This window comes from Pan troglodytes, chromosome X (genome assembly GCF_028858775.2).
Source record: "Pan troglodytes isolate AG18354 chromosome X, NHGRI_mPanTro3-v2.0_pri, whole genome shotgun sequence".
In the NCBI taxonomy this organism is placed as follows: Eukaryota; Metazoa; Chordata; class Mammalia; order Primates; family Hominidae; genus Pan; species Pan troglodytes.
Window position 1 is genome coordinate 2,067,501 of NC_072421.2, and position 13,100 is coordinate 2,080,600.

At 44.1% G+C, this 13,100-nt stretch overlaps 1 protein-coding gene across 2 annotated transcripts in view; it reads right to left on the reverse strand.

The window, feature by feature from the left end:
* Positions 1-9,572, reverse strand: part of P2RY8 (P2Y receptor family member 8) — a 77,206-nt gene extending 67,634 nt beyond the window's left edge. The window contains exon 1 of one of the 2 annotated variants that reach the window (XR_010154833.1): positions 8,995-9,259. The gene's annotated coding sequence lies outside the window, so the exon portion shown is untranslated. Of the gene's footprint in view, positions 1-8,994 lie in introns of both variants that reach the window. The other variant, XM_016943398.4, reaches the window with a different exon arrangement.
* Positions 9,573-13,100: the final 3,528 nt, after the last annotated feature.

Below are 13,100 nucleotides of genomic sequence, written 5' to 3' on the forward strand. Positions count from 1 at the left end.
CTCATTCATTCCCTGTGGCTGAGATTGAAGGGGTATCTCCTGTTTCTATTCCACGTGTGGCCACCTGCTGGTCTGTCCCTGTCCTGAGTGCAGGAGTAGTCTCATTCTCCTCCACCCCCAGAACAGATGAGTGATAAATAAATACCTGGAGACAGAATGCCTCCAACCCCAGGGTAAGAGCCTGAGTATCCTAGAAGTTTCCTGTGTTCATGCCAAGAGCTTGTGATGGACATATGGACACTGTAGATGGACAACAGCGCCTTCACTGAGCAGCTAGTGCCTGGGAAGCCTCCAGCTTCACTGAGCCTCAGGTTTCATCTCTTGTATCTCACAGAGAGGCTGTCTGCAACATGCCCATTTCAACCACTGGCTGACAGGCTCATGCAGGTATGCATATAACAGGGCTCCTTGCTGGAGAGTGCGTTCCTGGAGATTCCATCAGAGCTACTGCTGCACAACTGCCCCTTGAGGAGGCCATCACAGCTCTGAGCAGCAGGCGCTGCCAGTCAGCACCGTGTGAACTCAAAGTCTTGCATTCATCCTCACACGACATCTTCAAAACCACTTTAAACGTCCCAGGGAAGCCCAGAGGAGCAAGCGCTTCCAAGAGGCTGGCTCTGGTCTTTGGATTGAGTGTGGATTTGAGTCTCTTTGAATGAGTGTGGATTTGAGTTTCTTTGAATGAGTGTGGATTTGAGTCTCTTTGAATGCGTATGGGTTTGAGCCTCTTTGAATGATTGTGGACTCGAGTCTCTTTGAATGAGTGTGGATTTGAGTCTCTTTGAATTCGTGTAGGTTTGAGTCTCTGAATGAGTGGACTTGAATCTGTTTGAGTATGGATTTGAGTCTCTTTGAATGCGTGTGGGTTTGAGTCTCTTTGAATGAGTGTGGATTTGAGTCTCTTTGAATGAGTGTGGACTTGAGTCTCTTTGAATGAGTTGGATTTGAGTCTCTTTGAGTGTGGATTTGAGTCTCTGAATGCGTGTGGATTTGAGTCTCCTCATTCCTGCACTTTTTCAGTTCCCTTTGTTGCATGGGACAGTATAAATGACGCTCCCCATTGATCCAGTTTTGCAAGTAAAAATGTCACATGTGGAAGCCAGCATTTAGTCCTCGGGCAGGTAAGCATGTTTGATGAGAATAACATGTACACACAGCGGGGCCCTTGGTCTTGGAAAGGTGGAGAATAAATCCTCCATTTCCCCTGAGACCTGACCTGCGCAGGGAATATCTGCTTAATCTACACATGTGTGGCTTGTAACGGCAGAGTCTCTTCAATTCTACTTACTTTATTATAGTAACAAGAGCATGCATACAGCACATTGGGAGATGGAGAAATGGAAGGAAGTGATCCAGAGTCCCTTGACCCAGCCCATTCTCTCCCTGAAACCTGGGGGATGGGACATGATCTTGCTTCTCCTTCCAGGTCTCTGGAAGGATCATCTTGTCTTATCTTGCCTACCTCTCACCCTGTGGTTCAGAATTGCAGGAGATTCTGTTCCAGTGGGGATGCTTGTCTATATCTTGGGCAGTTTGGGGTGTCACAAGTGGAGGGGGTACTCCTGGGGTGTGGTGGGTGGAGCCTGGGAAGATGCTCAGTGCCCTGCAGTGCACAGGATAGGCTCAACATAGAGAATCCTCCAGCCCTACATGGCAGCAGTGCTGAGGCTGACACCCTGCCTGAGAATGAGAGTCTCTGTTAGTGACTATCTATCCATCTATATCTATCTATCATATCTATCATTTATCAATTTATCTATCTATCATATCTAGCTCTCTATCTGGCACCTGTATCTATTTATTTATTAATCTTCTCTGTCTGTCATCTATCTATACCTTTCTAGCATTTATCTCTCATCTCTATCATTAATCTGCCTACCATTTGACGGTGGTTTCAACTAGGGGTGATTTTTCTCATCACGGGACACTGGGTAATGTCTGAGGACAGTTCTGGTTGTCGCAACTGTGGGGGTGCTCCTGGCATCTGGTGGGTGGATCCCGGGGATGCTTCTCAATACCTTACACTGCACAGGATGGCCCCACCACAGAGAATCACCCGGCCCCAAATGTCTATAGTGTTGATGTGGAAAGATCCTGCTTTTAGTATAGAGAATCTCTCCTCTCTCTCTCTCTCTGTCATCCATCTATGTATCCATGTATCTATGTATCTATGCATCTATGTGTGTATGTATGTATGTATGTATGGATCTATCTATCTATCTATCTATCTATCTATGTATCCATGTATCTATGTATGTATCTGTCTATCTCTATTACCTATCTATCATCACCATTATCTATCTATCTATCTATCTATCTATCTATCTGTCATCTATATGTATGTACATATCTATCTATCTATCTTATCTATTGCTCATCTATCTAGGTATCTCTCTAATCTATCATCTATCTCTCTAATCTATTAATGCATCTATGTATGTATCTATGTATCTATCTATCTAATCTATTTATCCATGTATATATGTATGTATCTACCTATCTAATCTATGTATGTATGTATGTATGTATATATGTATCTAATTTATGTACGTACGTATGTATGTATCTATTCTATCAATGTATCTATCTGATTGATCTATCTATCTCTCTATCATCACCATTATCTATCTATATGTATGTGTGTATCTATCTATCCTATCTATCTCTCATCTATCTATGTATCTCTCTAATCTATCATCTATTTAATCTATGCATCTATCTATCTATCTAATCTATTTATCCATGTATGTATATATCTATCTAATCTATGTCTGTATATATCTATTTATCTAATTTATGTATGTATCTTTTCTATCTATCTCTATTATCTATCTATCTATCATCACCATTATCTATCTATATCTATGTATGCATGTGTCTATTCTATCTATCTTTCATCTATCTATATATCTCTTTAATCTATCATCTATCTAATCTATGCATGTATCTATGTATCTATCTAATCTATTTATCCATGTATGTATGTATGTATCTACCTATCTAATTTATGTATGTATGTATATATGTATCTATCTACTCTATGTATCTATTTATCGATTCTATCTATCTGTCTGTCTATCTATCTGTCTGTCTGTCTATCTGTCTGTCTGTCTGTCTATCTATCTGTCTAATTTGTCACCCATCTATCTTTAAGACACTGATAGATGAGCAAGTGATTTTGCTACCTGGAGATATTGAGTAATATCTGGAGACATTTCTGACTGTCACAACTGTGGGTGCTCCTGGCACCTTGTGGCTGGAGCCCAGGGACGCTGCTCTACACCCTACCATCCCCAGGATGGCCCCACCACAGAGAATTCCCCCGCCCCAAATGTCACTAGTGCTCCAGCAGACAGCCTGTGCCTTTTGTGTCTCATGATTGGTTCTATCCCAAGATCTGTCCTTGCCCTACTTCCTGCATGCCCTCTCCATCAGGGGTCCCCCTGCTTACAGAGTCCCCCCGCTTACAGAGTCCCCCCGTAAACAATGTCCAGGTCCCCTCCCAGCCTGACTGTGCCCAGCCCGAGGAGTTAGCATGCTCAGCCCACCCCCAGCTCATGAACTCCTGAGGAGCCTGGACAGCACATTGCCATTCCACCAACTCATCATCCGAAACGAACACAGCCTGGCACCTGCTACCTGCTTCTGTCTGTGCCACTCCCTGCCCAGCCATGGAGAGTCTCATGGGACTCCTCCCTCCCATGAAGACCTTCTTGGCTAGAAAACCACACATCCTGCTTCCACAACGTCCCTCTGCTCAGGGCACCAGCACCTTTCCCCTGGAGCAGGGCAATCTGCACAAAAGCATCAACGCAGCCCTCAAGGTCCCAGCCCGGCTCAGCGGCATGAAAACACGCTCAACATCACGAATGATCAGGGAAATGCAAATCAAAAGCAGAATGCGACACCACCTCACTCCTGCAAGAATGGCCATAATCAAAACATCAAGAAATAGCAAATGCTAGTGTGGATGTAGCGAACAGGGAACATGTCTGCACTGTTGGTGGGAACGTAAACTAGTACAGCCACTATAGAAGACAGTGTGGAGAGTCCTTAAAGAGCTAAATGTAGAACTACCATTTGATCCAGCAATCCCACTGCTGGGTATCTAGGTAGAGGAAAGTAACTCATTATATGAAAAAGATACTTAGAGGAAAGTAACTCATTATACGAAAAAGATACTTGCACAGGCATGTTTATAGCAGCACAATTTGCAATTGCAAAAATGTGGAACCAACCCAAATGCCCATCAATCAACAGGTGGATAAAGAAACTGTGGTGTATTTATATATATAAATGCCGGCACTGACACACACACACACACACACACACGTCATATGTATGTGTGCCATATATACACACACACATATATACACATATGTATATGATGTGTATATATACACATATATGTATATATGTATATGATGTGTATATATACACATATATGTATATATGTATATGATGTGTATATATACACATATATGTATATATGTATATGATGTATATACATATATACATATACTTATGATGGAATACTACTCAGTCATGAAAAAGAATAGCATTTGCAGTGACCTGGATGAGATTGGAGACTATTATTCTAAGTGAAGTAACTCAGGAATGGAAAACCAAACATCGTATGTTCTCACTCATAAGTGAGAGCTAAGCTATGAGGATGCAAAGGCATAAGAATGCCACAATGGCCGGACGCGGTGGCTCACACCTGTCATCCCAGCACTTTGGGAGGTCGAGGTGGGCAGATCACAAGGTCAGGAGTTTGAGACCAGCCTGGCCAATATGGTGAAACCCCGTCTCTACTAAAAATACAAAAATTAACCGGGTGTGGTGGCACATGCTTGTAATCCCAGTTACTCAGGAGGAGGCTGAGGCAGGAGAATCGCTTGAATCCGGGAGGAGGAGCTTGCAGTGAGCCGAGATCGCGCCACTGCTCTCCAGCCTGGGCAACAGAGTGAAACTCCGTCTCAAAAAAAAAAGAAAGAAAGAAAGAAAAAAGAAAAAAAAAGGAATGACACAAAGGACTTTGGGAACTCCAGGGCAAAGACTGGGGAGAGGATGAGGGATAAAAGGCCACAAACTGGGTTCAGTGTATACTGCTTGGGTGATGGATACCCTGAAATCTCACACATCACCACTAAAGAACTTACTCGTGTAACCAAATGGCACCTGTTTCCCCAAAACCTATGGAAGTAAAAAGTGTAAAACAAACCAACAAAAACACACATCAGCTTCTGAAAAAATCTTCTGAGGAGTGTGCTTTCTTGAGGCAAATAAAAGAGATTGCCAAAAATAATATATATATTCATATATTATATATTTACATATTTATTATTTAAACATATATTTATGTATTTTTTATTATTTATATATTATATATTTATATATTTATTATTTAAATATATTGTATATTTATATATTATTTATTCTTTATATCTTATATACTTATATATTTATTATTTAAATGTATTGTATATTTATATTTTATTTATTATTTATATATTATATACTTATATATTTATTATTTAAATATATTATATATTTATATATTATTATTTACATATTTATTATTTACATATTTATTATTTAAATATATTATATATTTATGTATTATTTATTATTTATATATTATATACTTATATATTCATTATTTAAATATATTATATATTCATATATTATTTATTATTTATATATTATATACTTATATTTATTATTTAAATATATTATGTATTTATATGTTATTTATTATTTATATATTATATACTTATATATGTATTATTTAAATATATTATGTATTCATATATTATTTATTATTTACATATTACATAGTTATATATTTATAACTTAAATATACTATATATTTATATATTATTTATATTACATATTTACATATATTATATACTTATCTATTTATTATTTACATATATATTTGTATATTATTTATATATAATATATTTACATATATTATATATTTATATATAATATATTTACATATATTATATATTTATATAATATATTTACATATATTATATATTTATATATAATATATTTACATATATTATATATTTATATATAATATATTTACATATATTATATATTTATATATAATATATTTACATATATTATATATTTATATATAATATATTTACATATATTATATATTTATATATAATATATTTACATATATTATATATTTATATATAATATATTTACATATATTATATATTTATATATAATATATTTACATATATTATATATTTATATATAATATATTTACATATATTATATATTTATATATAATATATTTACATATATTATATATTTACATATAATATATATTTATAGATAATATATTTACATATATATATTTATAGATAATATATTTACATATATTATATATTTATAGATAATATATTTACATATATTATATATTTATAGATAATATATTATATATTTACATATATTATATATTCATATACTTACTATTTATATATTATATATTATTTATATATAATTATTCATATAATTATATATGTAATATATATACACACACACACAGGTGTATCTGTTGCTTTATCCTAAATGAACACAGATACTGCATCCCTAGGGAGCGACGTTGTGAACCGCAGAACCCTCCCTGGAGTCCCCTGAGCTCAGTCTGGTCCTTGGGGGTGATCCTGGGGGCACCCATCCCGCCCACGCCCTCTCCGTACCTTAACAGGTGTAGGCAGGGTGTTGTGTGTCTCCCAGGGGCCGTGCAGAATCTCCTAACCCGAGAGAGGAAGAGCAGGGTTCCAGGTGGACACTGGAATCCCTGGACCCTGCCCCGCCCACCCCACTGCCTCTAGGGACAGAAGAGGGGCTGGGGGAGGGAGGTTGGGGACCATGCCCAGACACAGCCAAGGAGGAGGTGCTGATGGAGAGGCAGGGCTGAAGGAGAGGGCTGCAGGAGAGAGACTCAGACGAGAGGGGGCCATCTGCCCGGGAAAGGGCCTCTCCAAGCCCAGGGCTGTGCGTATGCACCACTGGCAACAGCTACTCTGCTGTTGTTAATCCTAAGCCATCGCTTCTTCCCTGGAGCTTTAAGTGACAAACTCAGAACTGCAGTGTGGGTAGGGTTGGAGGGAGGGAGCGTCTCTGTGGTTCTCCAAGGGGACCTCACCTCTCCCACCCACCCCAAGGTTGGTCAGTCTGAATGGTGCAGCCAGGCGGGGACCTGGCAGAAGGCATCTGAAAAGCATGTGCTTTTACAAACACAGGGTTACCCACTGTCCCGTACGTCCCATGCACGCCTCTCTCAGCCTCTGACCTAATTGTCCCCCTGGGGGGTGGGGGACGCCAATATTTGGGAAAGGGGGCAGCATCCTGGTGCACGTAGGACGCTGGCACCTGTCTGGCAGTGCCTAAATGAAAGTACTGTTTTTCCAATGTGGGATAATTCCTTTTTTTTTTTTTTTTTTTTTTTTTTTGAGACAGAGTCTCACTCTGTCACCCAAACTGGAGTGCAGTGGCGCGATCTTGGCTCACCGCAACCTCCGCCTCCTGTGTTCAAGTGATTCTGCTGCCTTAGCGTGCCGAGTAACTGGGATGACAGGTGCCCGCCGCCACACTCGGCTAATTTTGGTATTTTTAGTAGAGACGGGGTTTCACTATATTGGCCAGGCTGGTCTCAAACCCCTGACCTCAAGTGATCCACCCACCTCGGCCTCCCAAAGTGCTGGGATTACAGGCGTCTGTCACCACCGTAAACACAAAATATGCTACTATCTGGCGCTGCTTGCCAAAGTCAAGTGGGCTATGCAAGGAGGAACGGAACGGGAAGGAGGGATTGAACGGCGCAGTCAGGTGCACCTGCTTCCCCACGGGCTTCAGCTCCTCAGCGGTTTTCACTTAGGGCTCTCGCGCTTCAGACTTCTCATCCACGTTACGTAAAGATAACAACATGGGAAGAAACAACCACACACACACACACACACACACACACACACACACACACACACACACACACACACCCTTTTCTTTTTGGGAACAGAGCCACGTGACCATGGTTCCCCTTTATAGAAATGGGACCTAAAGCGCCACAGCAGGCCCCGTGTGTGTGGCCTGAAATTCCCAGAGCAGCTCCCTCTGCCTTTTCTCAGCTTTTTAGGGGACAGACCTGACAAGACCCAAGGAATTGGGGTTTCTAAGCGGACCTGTACAAATGAGGTCTGAGGTGGCCGTGAGACCCGGGTCTGGGGTCTCCCTGGCACCGAGGGGGTGACGAGGGGCCACCGTGCTCATCCAGGCACCCACAGGGCTTTAAAACCCATTTAATTTATGCCTACTCTTCCATTATTGGAACGCTAAGCATTTGGGAGTTATTTATATCCCACGGCTCAAGGTCATCCCCAAGGTCTCATTGCAAACATTCAAAAAACTGCAACCTTGGGCGTAAATGGGTTACGTGCAGCAGCCGCAGCTGCTTACCCTCTCTAAGGTTAACCTCAAGAGAGGCGCATTTCATGGAATGAGTTTTTTTTTTGTTTGTTTGTTTTTCTAAACAGAGTCTCGCTCTGTCGCCCAGGCTGGAGTGCAGTGGCGTGATCTCCGCTCACTGCAATCTTCACCTCCCGGGATCATGCCATTCTCCTGCCTCAGCCTCCCAAGTAGCTGGGACTGCAGGCGCCCACCACCAAGCCCAGCTAATTTTTTGTATTTTTAGTAGAGACGGGGTTTCACCACGTTAGCCAGGATGGTCTCGAACTCCTGACCTCGTGATCCGCCCGCCTCAGCCTCCCAAAGTTCAGTGACGAAGCGGCTGTGCAAAGTCTTCCTCCCAGGAAATTTGCACTCCTGGTCTGCTCTAGCGTGAGGGGAACATGCCTCATGGAGTTTGCACCGTCTTCCCCCGTGTTCTCACCGTACAGGGACCCTCCCAGCGACCCTGTCTTCTCCCTTGACAGTGCAGGACAAGAATAAAAGTCCAGCTCGGCGGCTCACCTGTGCAGAAGCAGCGGCAGAAGTAGCAGGTGAGAGCTCAGAGGGTCTCCAGGTAACAGGATGCAACGCTCAAGTCGACGGCCGTGCCTCAGAGCCCGGGACTCAGGGGGCCAGCCACCAGCTTGCAAGCCGTGGTCACTCAAAGTGCTTGAGAAAGTGTTCGTGGGCGGCAGACGGCTGCCCTTCCAGTTCCATCTGTCCAGCAACCTTGCAAAGGCGGCCGCTTCGCTGGGTGGCCCACCGGCTGGCACGACTGTCTCCGAATGCAAATTCTGCAAACTCCACCTCCCAGCGCACAACCACGGTTGCGACTCAGGCTTAGGTGGAAAGGAAGTGTGTTGTGAAATTTCCTCTGTAACTGTCTGAACGCTCATGTGCAGGGCTGAGCCCACTGGAGTAACGTCGCTGTGTCTCTGGGCAGCACCGTTAACCGCCCACCTCCCTATCACTGGCTCGCAGGGGACCCTACTCTTAAGACAACCCTGAGAGTGAGGAAAAGAGGGACAATGATTTTTCTGAATTTTGTAAGCAGCAGTGAAGAGCCGTGGCATGCCCCAGAACCGATTCCTGTTTCTTCTGAAATTAAAACAAAACAAAACAAAGAAAGAACAGAACACGTTTCCTTTTAGACTCTAAAGCTGTGCTCATTGCGACATCTCTTGGTACACAGCCAGAGACTGTGACAAGCGAACAGACCTTGGGCACTGATCATTCCGGCTCTCACAGTGGGTCACGGGCGCTGCAGGCTCATATCCTCAACATCCCATGGGGGATCGGCCAGTTTCAGGAAAGAGAACCAGGTTTCCGAGCTCTGGTATCCTTGCTTGTGAGGAGCAACGGTTGGTTCTTGTCACTCGTGGGAGGAGGTTGAGAGGGAAGGATCTGTCACTGAGAAAGAATGAGTGAATATTGAACCACTACTCAGGGAAAAGACATGGTAGAATCAATCCCTCAAGCCAGGCTGGGTGTGGTGGCTCACGCCTGTCGTCCCAGCACTTTGGGAGGCCGAGGCGGGTGGATCACTTCAGGTCAGGAGTTCGAGACCAGCCTGGCCAACATGGCGAAATCCCGTCCCTACTAAAAATACAAAAATTAGCTGGGCGTGGTGGTGGACACCTGTAATCCCAGCTACTGGGGAGGCTGAGGCAGGAGAGTCGCTTGAACCTGGGAGGTGGAGGTTGCAGTGAGCGAAGATCAGGCCATTGCACTCCAGTCTGGGTGACAGTGAGACTGTCCCAAAAAACAAACAAGCAAACAAACAAACAAAAAGGCCAGGCCTGCTGGCTCACGCCTATAATCCCAGCACTTTGGGAGGCCAAGGCGGGTGGATCACTTGACGTCAGGAGTTCGAGACCAGCCTGGCCAACATGGCGAAATCCCGTCCCTACTAAAAATACAAAAATTAGCTGGGCGTGGTGGTGGACACCTGTAATCCCAGCTACTGGGGAGGCTGAGGCAGGAGAGTCGCTTGAACCTGGGAGGTGGAGGTTGCAGTGAGCGAAGATCAGGCCATTGCACTCCAGTCTGGGTGACAGTGAGACTGTCCCAAAAAACAAACAAGCAAACAAACAAACAAAAAGGCCAGGCCTGCTGGCTCACGCCTATAATCCCAGCACTTTGGGAGGCCAAGGCGGGTGGATCACTTGAGGTCAGGAGTTCGAGACCAGGCTGGCCAACATAGCGAAATCCCGTCCCTACTAAAAATACAAAAATTAGCTGGGCGTGGTGGTGGATGCCTGTAATCCTAGCTACTGGGGAGGCTGAGGCAGGAGAATCGCTTGAACCCGGCAGGCGGAGGCTGCAGTGAGTCAAGATCGAGCCACTGCACTCCAGCCTGGGTGACAGAGTGAGACTGTCTCAAAAAAAAAAAAAAAAAAAGTCGAGGCCTGGTGGCTCACACCTGTATTCCCAGCACTTTGAGGGGCCAAGGTGGGCCAGATCGCTTGAGGTCAGGAGTTCGAGACCAGCCTGGCCAACGTAGCGAAACCTGTCCCTTAAAAATACAAAAATTAGCTAGGCGTGGTGGTGGACGCCTGTAATCCCAGCTACTGGGGAGGCTGAGGCAGGAGAAGCATGTGAACCTGGGAGGTGGAGGTGGCAGTGAGCCCAGATTGGGCCATTGTATCCCAGCCTGGGTGACAAAGTGAGACTGTCTCAAAAAAAAAAAAAAAAAAAAAAGGCCAGGCCTGGTGGCTCACGCCTATAATCCCAGCACTTTGGGAGGCCAAGGCGGGTGGATCACTTGAGGTCAGGAGTTTGAGACTAGCCTGGCCAACATGGCGAAACCCTGTCTCTACTAAAAATACAAAAATTAGCTGGGTGTGATGGTGGGGGCCTGTAGTTCCAGCTACTGGGGAGGCTGAGGCAAGAGAATGACTTGAACCAGAGAGGCAGAGGTTGCAGAGAGCCGAGATCATGCCACTGCACTCCAGCCTGGGCAACAGAGAGAGACCCTGTCTCAAAAAAAAAAAAAAAAAAAATCAAAAAAATCCTTCAGGCCCCTGGTCACAGTGTTTTCTTCAACAGATCAATAAGTAGCTTTATATTATGTGTGTTTCTGTTTGAAAACACCTTATTAAGGAAATCGTTCTGTAAAAGGACACCCACACTCACAGTTCATCACAGCACTATTCACGATAGCAAAGACACAGAGTCAACCCAGGTGCTTATCCACCACGCATCGGATAAAGAAAATAGGGTACGTGACCAGTGGGTGCAGAGGCTCACGCCTGTAATCCCAGCAGTCTGGGAGGCCGAGGCAGGTGGATCACCTGAGGTCAGGAGTTCGAGACCAGACTGGTCAACATGGAGAAACCCCCTCTCTACTAAAAATAGAAAAAATAATCTTGGCGTGGTGGCAGACACCTGTAATCCCAGCTATTTGGGAGACTGAGTCAGGAGGATCTCTTGAACCCGGGAGGCGGAGGTTGCAGTGAGCCGAGATCGTGCCGCTGCACTCCAGCCTGGGCAACAAGAGCGAAACTCTGTCTCAAAAAATAAATAAATAAACAAATAAAAATAAAAAAATAATAAAATGGGGTACATAGACACCATGGAATAGTACAAAGCTGTGAAAAAGAATGAAATCATGTCCTTTGCAGCAACTTGGATCCAGCCGGAGGCCATTCCCCAAAGTAAGTTAATACAGAGACCGAAAGCCAAATACCGCATGTTCTCACTTATAAGCAGGAGGTAAACACAGGGTACTCATGGACATAAAGATGGGAACAACAGGCCAGGCGTGGTGGCTCATGCCTGTAATCCCAGCACTGTGGGAGGCCGAGGTGGGTGGATCACCTGAGGTGAGGAGTTTGAGACCAGCCTGGCCAACATGATGAAACCCTGTCTGTACTAAAAACACAAAAATTAGCTGGGCATGGTCACAGACACCTGTAATCTCAGCTACTCGGGAGGCTGAGGCAGGAGAATCGCTTGAACCCGGGAAGAGGAGGTTGCAGTCTCTACTAAAGGTACAAAAATTACTCGAGCATGGTGACGCATGCCTGTAATCCCAGCTACTCGGGAGGCTGAGGCAGGAGAATCGCTTGAACCCTGGAGGTGGAGGTTGCAGTGAGCCAAGATCGCACCACTGCACTCCAGCCTGGGCAACAAGAGTGAAAACTGTGTCTCAAAAAAAAAAAAAAGATGGGAAGAAGAGGCGTTACAGACTCCTAGAGTGGGGAGGGAGGCAGATGAACGGCTGAAAAACTACCTACTGGGTGCTAAGCTCAGTAGCTAGGTCATGAGATCATTCATACCCAAAATCTCAGCATCACACAAGATACCCTTGTAACAAACCTGCACATGTACCCCCGGAATCTAAAATAAAGTAAAGGCCGGGCACGGTGGCTCATGCCTATAATCCCAGGACTTTGGGAGGCCGAGGTGAGCGGATCACCTGAGGTCAGGAGTTCAAGACCAGCCTGGCCAACATGGTGAAATCGTGTCTCTACTAAAAATACAAAAATTAGCCGGGTATGGTCACAGACACCTGTAATCTCAGCTACTCGAGAGGCTAAGGAGAATCGCTTGAACCCGGGAAGTGGAGGTTGCAGTCTCTACTAAAAATACAAAAATTAACCAGGCGTGGTGGCATATGCCTGTAG